The sequence below is a fragment of the Tyto alba genome, unplaced genomic scaffold (assembly GCF_018691265.1).
Source record: "Tyto alba isolate M040663 unplaced genomic scaffold, T.alba_DEE_v4.0 Super-Scaffold_1, whole genome shotgun sequence".
In the NCBI taxonomy this organism is placed as follows: Eukaryota; Metazoa; Chordata; class Aves; order Strigiformes; family Tytonidae; genus Tyto; species Tyto alba.
Genome location: NW_024881261.1, coordinates 40,613,262 through 40,626,773, shown reverse-complemented (window position 1 = coordinate 40,626,773; position 13,512 = coordinate 40,613,262). Strand labels below are relative to the sequence as shown.

The window sequence follows — 13,512 nt, the reverse complement described above, 5'->3', positions numbered from 1 at the left end:
AAGAAAATAGTAATTTTCAACAGATACCTTCGAAAGCTTACAATATTGGCCTGGTTTTCAAATCTCTGCTGGGGCCAAAATTTGAACCATTTGAACCTCACATACGTACTTTCATAATACATGATGTGTTTTGAGGAATTTCAGAATTTTCCTGATGAAAACGTTGCTAGTAATATCTATTTTTAGAAGGGTGGAAGTTAGGAAGACTATTCCAATGTGTAACAGTCCTGTGAACAGTATTTTTCTTCAAGGGGTAGGTCATAGCTATAGTCCTGGAGTTAAAATGGAAGAGGTAACATAATGGATCTGCCTAGTCCCATCTGCAGCTGGCTGCTGTTTACTGCATTACCTGCTCCCTTTCTGCAACCTTCAGTTTCACATCATCTCCATTTTGGCAATTATTAACTAGATCATTTCAACATATACTAATTCTAGCTAACTATTTCAGCTCTATCAGCTGACAATATAGCTCCTGTTGGTGAATTGTTAAAAAAAAAAATATCCATTGCTGTAGTTGCACTGAATGGTACTGGAAGCCAAACATTAATAAAGTTTATATATTCCTTTTTGCGTTTTTGGGGAATTAAATGTCTGTGGTGCAATATTGATGAAGAAGCCTGTATCATAGTAGGAAGAAACTGAAATCTGTAGTTGGTATAAATGCATAATGTTAATTAAGAAATCAAGTATGCAGATTTGGCTCACCTCTAAAGAAAAACAGATTGTTTGGCATTTTTCTGTTAATGAAGAATTTTACATTAAGATGAAAAAAGACTTGGCGTGCAGCAGATGTATTAGTAATGAGATGCAGGCAGAATTCTGGGGGGAAGATTTCTTGCCAGAACACACACTTGAAGAGGAGAACAAATAGGAGATACAGTAATTGAGTCAGAAAACTCTGCTCCTTTCAAAGGTTTCTTTCCATGTCACTGCTGCTCTTTGTTTGGATTTGGATACTGTCACCCAGACTCTCCTTTCGATCTGTGCTCATGTATTTTCTTCCATCTTCAAACCTGCACAGCCAGTGCTAGTATGGCACCAGAGGGAGCCGGGTTGCACTTTCAAGCCTTGGATGAGGTTTGTTCGGGAGCTCGGTCTTCAGTCTTTCGTGTTCAAGCACAAACTAGACACCTCTTCAGAGTTCCTGGTGTAAATCAGCTCAGTCTCCACCTGTCATACCTTTCCCAGATCGTGCTACCCTAACCAATACTTCCTAGCACTGCGTTTCAGTGACTGGGCAGACAGTTGTGCACATACTTTATTTACATTTCTTCCTCCTTCCCTGTTTACTTGATCCTTCTCTTTTTGAAAAGTTAATTATCCTAGTTGTTCTCATTGAGTTTCGCTTTTTCCATGTGTTCAAGTATCTTGCAGGCACCTTTAGGAGGCTGACTATAAGGAAATTGTCTGGATGGGTCCATCTTAAAGTTACAGGCTTTGTTTATTTCTCATGTTAACATATTTCTGAGCAGCATAACAATCATTTGTTCAACTCTCAGTAAATCACTCCGTAAAGTTGTTTTCCTGATTTGAAAACAACCCTGGATTTCTACCCAAATGAGTTTCATGCATTCGCATTATGAAACTTACATTCCTTTTTCCAGTTGATAATGCCTGAGAAAATAAATCAATTAAAGGTTACTGAAGTTCTGAAGTGTGTAATTCTGTTATAACTGAATCCAGGAGTGTCACCAGGCGTAATGAGATGATTTGTCTCTACCAGTATTAGGGTTGTTTTTTGTACTTTATATTCATTAAACTTTTACTTAAAAGTTGCCCAAACTATAGTGCATTTTCCCATAGGAAACATTAAAATAAGTAACTTCATACAAGAAAAAGAACTTCTGGTGTTTGGACTATATTTTATTTTGTATACTTCTAACCAGTTGTTAGGAAACATGCTCTTCGATGAACCTTGGCAATCCCAATCCTTAAATTTTAGAGTTTTAATTTGGTTTCAGCCAGTTTTTAATGTATGTAGTAGTTTTGTAATGTAAGAACTATCAAAAAATAAGTCTAATTAGTATGTGGAAAGCTAATTAATATGCATGTAATGAAAAATTCTATACTATATTTATTTAGGATCCAAATATACCTGAACCCATTGGTTAATTTATGTTTTGGGAACCCCACTCTGCAAAGTTTATCGTGTTTCAATTAAACACAGGCCTGGTTTTTTTTTTGTGTTTTTTTTTTTTTTTTTGTTTTTTTGTTTTTTTTTTCCACCCCCACCACCCTCTTTTTTCCCTCTTGAGTGCTATGAAGTGATTTTTGTTAATTTTTTATTCTCCCTTCTAGGACAAATGACCCCATGTTTAATTATTTTTTTTTTCCCCCTAATATCTCACATGATTTCAGCAATCTGTATTAATTAACTGAAGCCCTTTATATCCTGAACATGTATTTGATGGAGATCTGAAAGGATCTGACAGATTGTAATTTGCGTCTTAGTTGTATAGCAATATTTGGTGGTTTTCTGAAGATCGCACCTTCTGGATTTAGTTGATTACATGAGAATCTACTTAGATCTCTGGGAAGTTGAGCAGTGAATCTAAAAGATTATGTGAAACTGAGAAATTCTCAGTGTTTCCCCCAAAGAGACAGGAGTTGCGTGTCCTCGCATCTCAGAGCGCTGGTGGAGTCTGTAGTGCTGGTGGTTATAGGCTGAGCTTTAGATTTGTTTTGCTAGGATTTAAAGGTATCCAGTTGCTTTTAGGTTTTCTGTCTTCTATAGACTATTTCTATATTAGAGAACCAGGTACTGCATTAAAGAAATAAGCTAGTGACTTACTGTTAGTAAAAATTATTAAAATGAGGTAGTAAATACTTGTCAGATATGCAGTCAAATAGCTGTTGCTCTTATGTCAACTGAAAAACAGATTCCCAGGCCTTTTGTAATTGTGAATGTACTACAATTATGTCATCCCTTTCATTGAGAAAGACCAAGCTTCTAGCATCCTTCCCCTCTTCACGGATGTAATCCGTTAGCCATTGCTCTTATGAAAACTTCGGAACCTTTGCACTTTGTAGACTGCTCTACTCTTTTTTTTTTTGTTTGTTTGTTTTTTTTTTTGTTTTTTTTTTTTTTTTTTTTTTTTTTTTCCCTCCTGCCTAAATTCCCCAAATTTCTTGCTCTAGGGTGAGTATTCTAGCACTTTCTTGAACGCTTCCTTGTTGAACTAAGACCTACAGATAAAGAAGAAAAGGTGGATCAGTTGGGGAAGTCTGGTTGGGTGAAAATAGGGAAGGAGAAAAATTTTTTTAATAAATGCCTTAGTGTTACAGCTTCTTTCCTCCCTCACACACATGTGCATACACGCATATTTCTTTGGAAAACAGAAGAAAAGCATGTCTCCATGTAGATTTAAATAGAGAAAATGCCTGGAATCCAGTGTTCCTGGAAAAAGTAATTCAATGTCTCAATTTTTTCATATGTTTGTTGAATTATAGGATACTTTCAGATACTTTGTGTCAGGAAGAAAGCTCGGAAGGTCTCTGTTTCTCCTAATTCTTTCCCTTCTCTTTGTTTTATTTCTTACAGATAAATTTAATAAGGCAATTTGATAGTCCTGCAATTTGAGAATCATAATTGACTTGATCTTGTCTTTCATTTTTTTTTAATTGATTTTCCTCTCTAATACTGCTTTTCTCCTCCAGTCCTTGACATATTTCTAAGAGTTCTTAACTTAAAATTTTTTATTAATGTTAGCATACTTGAGCAGTGGAAGATTGCCAGAGGAACAGTGGGCTAAAAGTCACTTGTCTGGAGAAAAGGTTCTGTGCAATTTGCGTTAGTTTTTATTTTTCATAGCACTGATAGCCAGAGGAGGATATTGGTGAATATTTTTTATGGAAAGTAAGTCTTGGAGAGTCATCCTTTTCTGGGAGGAATCTTTATCTTTGAACTGTAAAACATTTGACAAAGAGGTGATACATGCCTGTATATGTACGTGCGCATTTTGTACAAAGGCTATAATCAAAGAATTTTTTTAAGTTAGGGATTCAAACACTCAGAAGTTCTGGATGTGCCATTACTTTTTTATTCCCTCTTTGGTGCTGAGCCTAAGACAAGAGCCTTTTAAAGCAAGAAACGTGATACCAGATGGTTTCATGTTAAATATGTACTTCAGACATTAATTCATTATATTATAGATTTCACCAATAACTATAAATCTGATGTTCCCAACACCTTGACTGTGAGACTTCACTTCTTAAATGTTCTTTTACTGTATCTTTTTGTAGGTAAATTTAAGAAGCTTTAGAAAAGTTCTACTACATACTGCTGGATGTATTTAGGAGAAGGATCAGTTTTCTCGTGAACTGTTGTTGAACTTCATGATTATTAGAATTTTAAACATATGAACAGTGGTTGAGGGATATCGTGTGTTATTCAAGTGGCTCCAATTTTCTTTGCATCAAACAAGCGGGGATTATTATTCTTCAACACCAGCTCCTTAAACTAGCATCTTAACTCCATGACAGAGAATTAAAGAACTAATTCCTGAATATTTACTGAAGGTTTATAGCAGTTTTAAAGTATTTGTGGATCTGAAGTAATTTGGAAGCTGGTACTTCTTTCAGGCACGATTTCCTGCACGGTTGAAAGAGCTCTACTGTTCTACCCTTCTTCCCTACCAGCAAAACTCATTATGGGTTGTGTTCCTAAGGTTTTCAGCTATAACACTGCAGTTTTCTTTCTCTCCTCATTTAGACTGAGGCTTTGTTCTTACTTACCTATGAAAAGAATGTTGCAAATCAATTTTTTTTTTTTTTTAAAGAAAAAGTGATTGAAAAAGATATTAATTGGCCCAGCTCATCCTCTGCTTCTGCATTTGTTTGTGCAGCAGCTCTGTGCTCAGCTCAAGGCTTCCGTGCCCACCGCAGCTGCCTGGGCTGGCAAAGCCCACTGTAGCGGCCGGGGAAGGGGCTGCTGCTCACTCTGAGCGGTGCCTCCCACGGTAGCATCCTGACATGGAAACAAACAGCACTCCAGTGGTAGTGTTTTGTAAAATAGATTGGAAGTCGTGATGGCTATTGGTTCAGCATACTGGGTACGTGTTCTTCACTTGCAGACCATATGATGCGTAGATGTGATTAGACTCACTTGATAGACTGGGTGTATGTTAGTTCATCATTGAATTTGCTGTAATCCCTTCTGGTGGTTTTGAAGTGTGGCTAAAACTTCCCTGTTTATGTCTACGAAGACCACAGATGTGCCCCACTGTGCCTTTTGCCTGTGGTATGTGGGTGAAGAACAATGGCTTAGTAGAAATTATCAGCTGTGCATTAATTGGACATTAGAAATGTATTAAAGTATGTTTCACTAAATTTTTCTGGGATGAAATTATTACTATTTCAAGATGCATATTTTTTCAGATATTTTAAAGAAATTTTAACTCATAATTATCATATTTTTATTACCGGCTTCATTGAAAAAGAATAATATTTAAACAGAAGTCTTGCACTCTTTCTTTTCTTCAGTATTTTTGAAATGTCTCCACAAAATGATCTTTATTTAAAGTGCATTTTGTTCAGATGAGAATATACAAGAAATGTTCCCATTGTGTTTTCTGTATTCTGATGTAAGCTGTTGGACATCAGTTTACTATCAGTTGGGGTTTACTGAAGAAACACAGGTTTTTAAGTTATAATTAATGCAAAGTAGTAAGAGTTTAGGAGTGTTTTTCACATCTGAAAAACAGTGCACTATTTTTCTTTTTCTAGAACAACTACAGGGATTTTCATGAGATCTTACTGCCAGTCTAAAAAGTCTAAAAAGAGAAGAGATTTGGTTGGGGGACAATGGGGGCAAAGTCCTTTATTTGGTCTTCGGAGTAACGACTCTTTTGCAAGGCACTCCCCTTGGAATCATTCAGGCTAACAAGCTCTGTGCTGAGCATCTGCTCTGTGTCCACCTTACACAGTACAATTCCTTATCGGATACCAGATCTTGCTTTCTCTTCTGAGTTTTATTCTCTTTTCTGAAGTTTTTTATGCTTTTAAAGCAGTTTTTCAGCAATGACCTGAATTCACAGATTGTCGTATTTCTCCAGAATGCTTTGCTTGATCCTGTCCAGCTTTCGTTGATTTCTCACACGGGCAGCGTGGTTGGGATGTATGAAGCTGAGCACCCTGAGCTGTGTCCATGTGCCCTGGCTTTATTCTGACTTTCTCTTTCACAGAGCTGATGCACGGGCTTCTTACTGGCTCAGCTACAAGTAACATGCTGAATACTGCGGAGAGAGAGTGAAGGAATTGAGCTGCTCTGTGGATAATGCATTGGATTCTTCTGCACACACGTAGAATAAGGTCCAGCTAGCAAGCCAGAAGCGAAGAAGTCACAGAAGAAGAATGCTCAGAGAAGCCAAAGGGATATAGTACGTTCAGCTGGAGTTTTTATTGGAAGCCATATCAGTCCAGGATTGAAAGGTGAGATTTCCTGTGGGTTTTTTTTTGTTTAATTTTTGGTTTATCTGTTAGATTCAGGGAAGACATTTTTCAAAAAAAAAAAAAAAAAACAAAAACAAAAAACAAAACAAAACCCTGCAAAACAAACAATTGGTGATTTGTCTTTAGTACAGATAGAAACATAAATACATAATTTAATACATAAAGATAAATACATATCGTTATGAAAGTTATCTGAAGAAGCACGCACGTTCATTTGCTTTAGTTTGGTCACTTAGAATTTTGCTTTAGGGCAGTTCTAATGATCAAATGTCCTTGGAACAAAAATTTCCAAGGAGGCGACTCTTACCTGACAGCTTAGTGAGGAGAACTGGAGAGGTGCAGAGACTGAATAAAATGCTTGAAAACTGGAGGCAGACTGGAATGACATGAATGGAGCATGACAAAATCCTTGGTTAGGAGGCTGAAATCAGACAAATACAGAATAGAAACAGAGAGTAAGAATGATGTATTGGAAAAATAACTTCAAGATGAAGTCAGTTATCCCATTACTTGATGCTTTTAAATCAAAATTATGTAGTTTTCAACAAATACCACCATGGGGCTAGCTAAGACATCCTTAGCTGTGGTTTGCAGGGGATGTCCAAACAGATGAAAGTAGAGTTCCCTTCTTGCCATTTGTTACCTTGTTCGAAGCTGATAGAAAGCGTTATTTAGATGGTTTAACTTGTGGTGTATAAACGTAGAGCTGGCAATTAGAGGTGGGGAGGAAGGCCACGGTAAGGAAAGAGGAACCGTTGCGAAGACAGTGTGAATTGTCTTACGTGCATTAGAAACGTTGTTCCTCTTGTTATGTTTTAAGCGGGCAGTACCTGATGGTGGAAGGCACAGCATGTCGAAAGGGAGAGGGAAAAGGGCAGAGAAGAACACCAGATAGAAACACAGTGCTAGGAATGGCACCATTCTGAGATGTTGACCTGTATCTGCATTTCACTGGTAAAATAATCTTTTTCTGGAACCACTGACAAAAGGTAGGTGTTTCATGTTATGTAACTTTCTAAGTGTGGCATTTAAATAATTGCTCATCAGGTGGTTGCCTGAAAGGCTGCTAATGCTGCTCTGTGGGGAATATGTGTTATTAAATGTTATAAAAGATTTATGGTTTCTGTTCTTGATAATCTCAGTAGTACAACCTGAGATTTATTTGTGGTATAATCTAAAACTTGATGTAATTAATTTCAGTGCATAAGATTACTATATTCACATCTATTTCCCTTATCAGTCAACCTGATTAATTAACTTTCATGCTATTGATTCTCTGTGGGGCATCTAAATATATACAAATGACAACACAAAGATGTTTCTTTTAATTTTTTTTTTTTAAATTCTTTTAGCACACTCTCTCTTCATTGATATTTTTTTCTGCTAGGGTTTGCCCCATGATCCTGTTAGGTCTAGCTTTTAGAGAAGAAAAGTTCCACAGATGTTTTTATGATTGTACTTGCACTTTCAGTTACAAAGGGTAATGTATTAGTAGTAAACTGACTGATATGTGGAAGAGTAGAACAGCAACACCTCAACATCATCAACTAATGAAAGCTTGTCTATGAAATCTAACAAGTTGATCCTATTTTCTGATAGGTTAATGTACTAGGTACTATGTACACAGTATATTTAATTTATATGGAGGAAACAGGGTTAGAATGTGCTTAGTTAGAAAGTTTTAGCCTACGTTTTATGTCACTGTTTTAGCAGCATGTCTTAACGTTCATTTGCAAAGTCAAGTGGCAACACAGAAAAACAGAAAATTCAAACTGAAGAGGCTAATCTTTATTAATAGTTTACATCTAAATTAATTTTGTAAAGACTGACTAGGATTAAACTGTATCAAGGCTATATTTGTTGGGCAAAATTAAAACCCCCAAGGAATTTTGAGAACCTACTGAGGTTTTTCTAATTAGCATTACAGGTTTTTTTCCTCTTCTAAGTTTAAATATTATGCATAGCATTAAGAAATAGGAAAATTTAAAAACACTTATTATGTTAAGCAGTACGTATCGACTCACACTAAAATATGCAAAAGATCATTCTGTATTCTTTTACAAAGAGAAAGCTATTCTCATGAGCTTTCATTCTACGTATTTGGTTCTTAAATCAGAATAAAATTTCCCAGTTGTTTCACTGGATTGGATGCTACTCTTAGATATTTTTTTAAAAAATATTTTAAACCTAATTTTTATGAGAAGCATTTTTCTCTCCAGTTATTCAGTTCATTACTGAATGGATAGTACTTGCCTGTCTCTATTTGTAGATAATAAATAGCACATCTATTTAGATGATCAAACCCAGGATGTTAAGGGAAATGCTTGAGTCTTCACAAATGTGCTTTAGGAGCTGGGACTGAACTTTCCAGAATTTGCATTTGTAAGCAGCATGACCCCTACCAAGATTTTGACCATTTTGTTGAGACAGAAGATCTTGGTCCGTAGCTGCCATCTGAGAGCAAAGAGATAAGTTTCCAGAAATACCATCTTACTGGCTGTATCTTTCTGCATAAGTTACAGATCTGGATCCGTTCTTTTCTGGCAATACTTTGTCAATGTCCTAAGAGTGGGCAATCCCCTTTAGTTTTGTATCTTTTTTTTTTTTTTTTTTTTTTTTTCCTCTCCCTTTACATAATAATAAAAAAAACAAAGCAAAACATTTTTTCAGTCTCCTGATCTTACCACTTGGGGCTACTTTCTCCTCCTTTATCCAGTTTACAAAAAAAAAAAAAACAAACAAACCACAAAACACAACCACCAACATAAAAAACCTTGGTACAAAACAAAACACAACCACTACCAAAAGAATACCCTGGTTTCTCACCCCAACATCCTAACCAGTTATGCAAGAACAATTCTGTGGGTTTTAAGTCATTTTAGCTAGTTGTATTTTCAGTCTGCTTTGAGCTGAATAGCTCTGTATTTCAAGGTTACCCTGTTTTCATGCATTGTTTAAGAATGGAGTAAAAAACCGCAAACCCTGTGTATATGTTGAATCTGCTTTTATCTTTCATTTTTGGACTTGGTGAGAGAGGACTGCCTAGAGTCTCAGACACCTGCTGCTTTTTATTTCTGTGGAAATGCAAAGTGCAGGAGTGGGCTCAGCAGCACGGGGGTGGCTTGGCCTGCAGACACGCTGCTGGCGGTTGTGCTGTGTTGGGTACAGTCTCTTGGGTCCTTATTTTCTGATCAGTTTGCAGCATTGCAAGCAAGATGCGGTGAAGTATCTGCCTGGGTGTGTTGCAGGAGGCTGAGGGTCCTCAGGGCTCACTCAGGTCTGGTTTCAAGAACACAGTGTTAATGCTGTTTCTTTGTGGGGTGAAACTGTAAAGAGTGTCTTGCTTTAGGTTATGTTCATTAGGGAAAAGCAAAGGGGTTTGTGGATATGGTAAATGTTTCTGAAGACCGGAGGACTGTAAGTGGATGAAGGCTTCACAACAAACCACAAGAAACCAAATCCAAGGTGGATTTTGAGTAAAGGTCTTCCTAACTCTTTTCCTTCTGTTTCTTTTTTCGTTATGATTAACATACCTAAATAGATTTTTTCCTCAATATAAGACGCTTTCCCAGCAATATGGGTTAAGTTGTCATGGCAAATCAGTATTTGTATGAAGTGTCTCTGAACTATTTTTTCCTTCTTCTGGGCATTCCTTGCAGAATGTATGGGTGAGTCTGTTTAGTTTTATGCTTTTTTGTGATGACATTTTTAGTGCCAGGACTTCTGGGTTACATCACAGGTGTTCCAAAAAGATCTTTCAGGTGGACTTATTGTTGGTACTGCTCTGGTTTATTAGCACACCAGTGCAAGTAAAAATGATACTTCAGAAATTGAGAGTTGTAGCAAATTCCTAGAATAATTCTTTTCCCAAGTGCTTTGCCGTGTATCCTTATACAGTTTATGCCACACCAAAAAAAAGGTGAAAAGCCATTATGTTAATCTCTAAAATGAAGCATTATTATAATAAATATCCTTCTTATAAACTTGCTGTTGATGCTGGTTTTCAGTCATGTAAATAAGATGGTTTTCTTATGCTGTGCTCAACCATACTGTTTTTAAAGCCAGATGGATTGTTGTGTTGCGTTAGCGCTACCAGTGATTAGCACTTCAGTCACGGGGGAGGTTTGTAGCAGGAGTTTTATGAAATAAAATAATTATATTTTCACCTTTCTGGTATCTTCCGTATCTAAAGTTCTGTCACGTGGAATCCCTCTCCCTTACATTCATGTTTATATCAGAGTTCAACAAGAATTTCAACTTCTTTTGCGGGTGCATTAAGCTCCCATTTAGTTGGTGGAAAATCTTTGTGCACACCCTAGGGTATTCCTGTCCTGTCATTTCTAGTGTGACTTAGCTAATATAGGTTGTACTTGTAGTGATGGCAGAAATATGGAAACTCTTATTTAATGTATTTGGTGACCTGTGGTTTATGTTTGATTTTATACCACTGTTTGTGGGTATTGCAAGAGCTTTCTCATGATGCTCTCTCTCTTCTCTTGCTCCCTGACTATAGTAGTAAGCTGTGGGGCGTAAAAATTTCCTGGTGCTTCATTTATATGTAGGAACTTGTTTAGTGTGGAACAGGTGCCACCTGTATGCTCAGCATTCTGGTTTTGTTCTCAAGTAACACTTCCATAAAATTTGTGTCTGAGGAAGTACCTCCACAGCTGAACTAGAGTCTGGTTGGTGGTCTGGTTGGTGTGGTGGGGTGGTCCTCACTGCACAGCAGATACTTTTATGGTTAATTTGCATAGAACTACTGCATTATTTTTCATCCTTTCCCAGATGCTTTTTTTAATCTCAGTTCTACTCTACCAAATGTAGTAAATGAATTCCAAAACTCACAGTCACTGTTTTCTTCCATCCTCAAAATAAAAGCCATCACTTATACTTGAGGTCACAAGTAGCAGCAAAATTAACCTCTTCCTACTTATTTAGCACAGACTGATCTCATGGCTAGAGATGGCTGTTCATCTTCTACCTTCAACCAGTTTCAAGTTCTAATTAAAAAAAAAAAAGTTTTTTTTTTTACAGTATTTAAACAGAAAAATCTGTTATGAATACTGGCCCTTTTACATGCTTGAGTAATGTAGTTTCATCTTTAGTTGGTTATAAAACCTTGTATTGGAGAAAGCATCCCAAGTAGTGGGTGATAATCTATTAGTACTACATTTCTGCATTTACTAGCATGTGGATTGCACACCTCTTTTCTTTCTTTCTTTTTTTTTTTTTTTTTTTCTTTCCACAAAGCTGGCAATCACTTTAGATTTACGTACAGATTTCCTGGAAACTTCTTATTTCTTAGCAATGGCACCTATGCTGACGTGCAGAAGCTTGATTTGAATCAATAAATTTAATGAGTAGTAAGATTAATTTTCCCAGCACTCCAAAATCTTTTGGCAGTTGCATTAAACTTTCAAATCTCATATAAATTTCTCAAGCAAATTTATTTAGTGGACTCCACTTATGGCTCCCTTGGATAATATAAGAATTTAATAAAAACATGCTTCAGAAAAAAGGAGGGGTGGTGAAGCAACAGGTGACCAGTGCCACCCAACCCAAAGTCATAGGATCAGCAAAATGCTGTCAGCTGTACATGGTTTCTAATGTGCTTCATTTGGAAAGAGAACATTTAGTGAACTCACTTTAGGGGATGGGAATATTTTTGTGTCATTTCTCTTTTGTCTATGAACAATAAGTTGTTTAATCTTTGCTTTAAGGAAACTTGCTGTATCATGCAGAAAAAGAGTCAGGTATAACCAGATAAAGTGGCACTGCAAAAACTGATAAAGATTTCATCTTTCAGATTTTTCAAGGATTGCTTTCTCTTTCAGACAGCTGAAAATTATTAACTGTTATCCAGTCTGAAACCATCAGATCTTGACCGAATCACAATAACTCAGTCTTTCCATTTTTAGTTTAAGGCCATGGGTGCTTCTTGAGTTGTACAGGAAAGACAAGTAGATCTTTCTCAGTTGAAAAAAAAATACGCACGTGTGGATGAGTTGGTTTGACAATATGCTGTTTTGCATGTGTAAAATAATCAGTAGCAGGAGGGAATATTCAAAATTCTGCTTTAGCAGCTGAGGTGTTTAAATAATGGATTTAGCATTACTTACTGTATGAAAAAAGATTAGATGCCAATAGCTCTGAAGTTTTACAGTTGCCTGTATGATACCTAAATTATCAAGAACAGTTGCTGCTTCTGTTCCCTTGTAATAATACTCATGCTTTAGGAGGGAAGATTATTTACCCATTTTTGACAACAAAAGAATTGTATTTAGCATAAGAAGAGTATTGTGGAAAAATACTGGCTCTGTATTAGCTGAAGGTAATTGTGCTCACTGTGGCCTGGCCTATCATGAAGATATTTCCTGTTTTTTCCAGTGAATGACACTGTTCATTACATGGGAGATAAAAGTTAAAATTCAAACCTGAAGCCATCCCAAGAAGTTAGGTAATTGAGCAGTCAGTTTGTGGTGGAATAGGCAGTGACATAAGCCAACAGTACGTAGGCGGTTATTACCACTGTGCAATAAACTGCTTAGTCCAAGTATCTTTTTCCAACTGAAGATAATCTGAGGTTTGGTGTTAATTAGCTGTCATGTTCTGTTGCTGTAATCACATGCACATACTTTATCTGTTTACATACATATCCACCTATATGTATATTTGCTTTCATTTGCACTGCGTATTTATATTTTATTTGCGTTAATTTTAATTTCCTTTGTTTATGTACTGTTCAACTAACTCTATGCATCTCAGAGGTTGAAAATCGTTGAAGTTTTATGCATTCCTTCAAGTCTGGCATTCAGGCCATAGTAGTTCCCAGATTACTGCAAGGAATTTATTACATCTTAGTATCTCCAAAAGGATATTGTGTGCATTTCTTCCGCGTAGTTACTGTGGTATACTATAATCAGAAAGTTAACATATGCAATATGAATAGAATAATCCTCATGCTTATTGTTATTTGATTGTTGATGCTTCCTTGTGGAAGGAGTGGGCAACCTGATAGCCTTTGATTTATTTAGTTATTTTGCCTGAAAAATGTATACTGGA

At 36.5% G+C, this 13,512-nt stretch overlaps 1 protein-coding gene across 2 annotated transcripts in view; it reads left to right on the top strand.

Annotated features, from left to right (window-relative positions):
* PCDH15 (protocadherin related 15) overlaps positions 1–13,512 on the top strand; it is an 862,106-nt gene that overhangs the window by 130,094 nt on the left and 718,500 nt on the right. For both annotated transcript variants that reach the window (XM_042793586.1, XM_042793062.1), the window contains exons 2-3: positions 6,183–6,429; positions 7,271–7,439. The gene's annotated coding sequence lies outside the window, so the exon portion shown is untranslated. The remainder of the gene's footprint in view (positions 1–6,182; positions 6,430–7,270; positions 7,440–13,512) is intronic.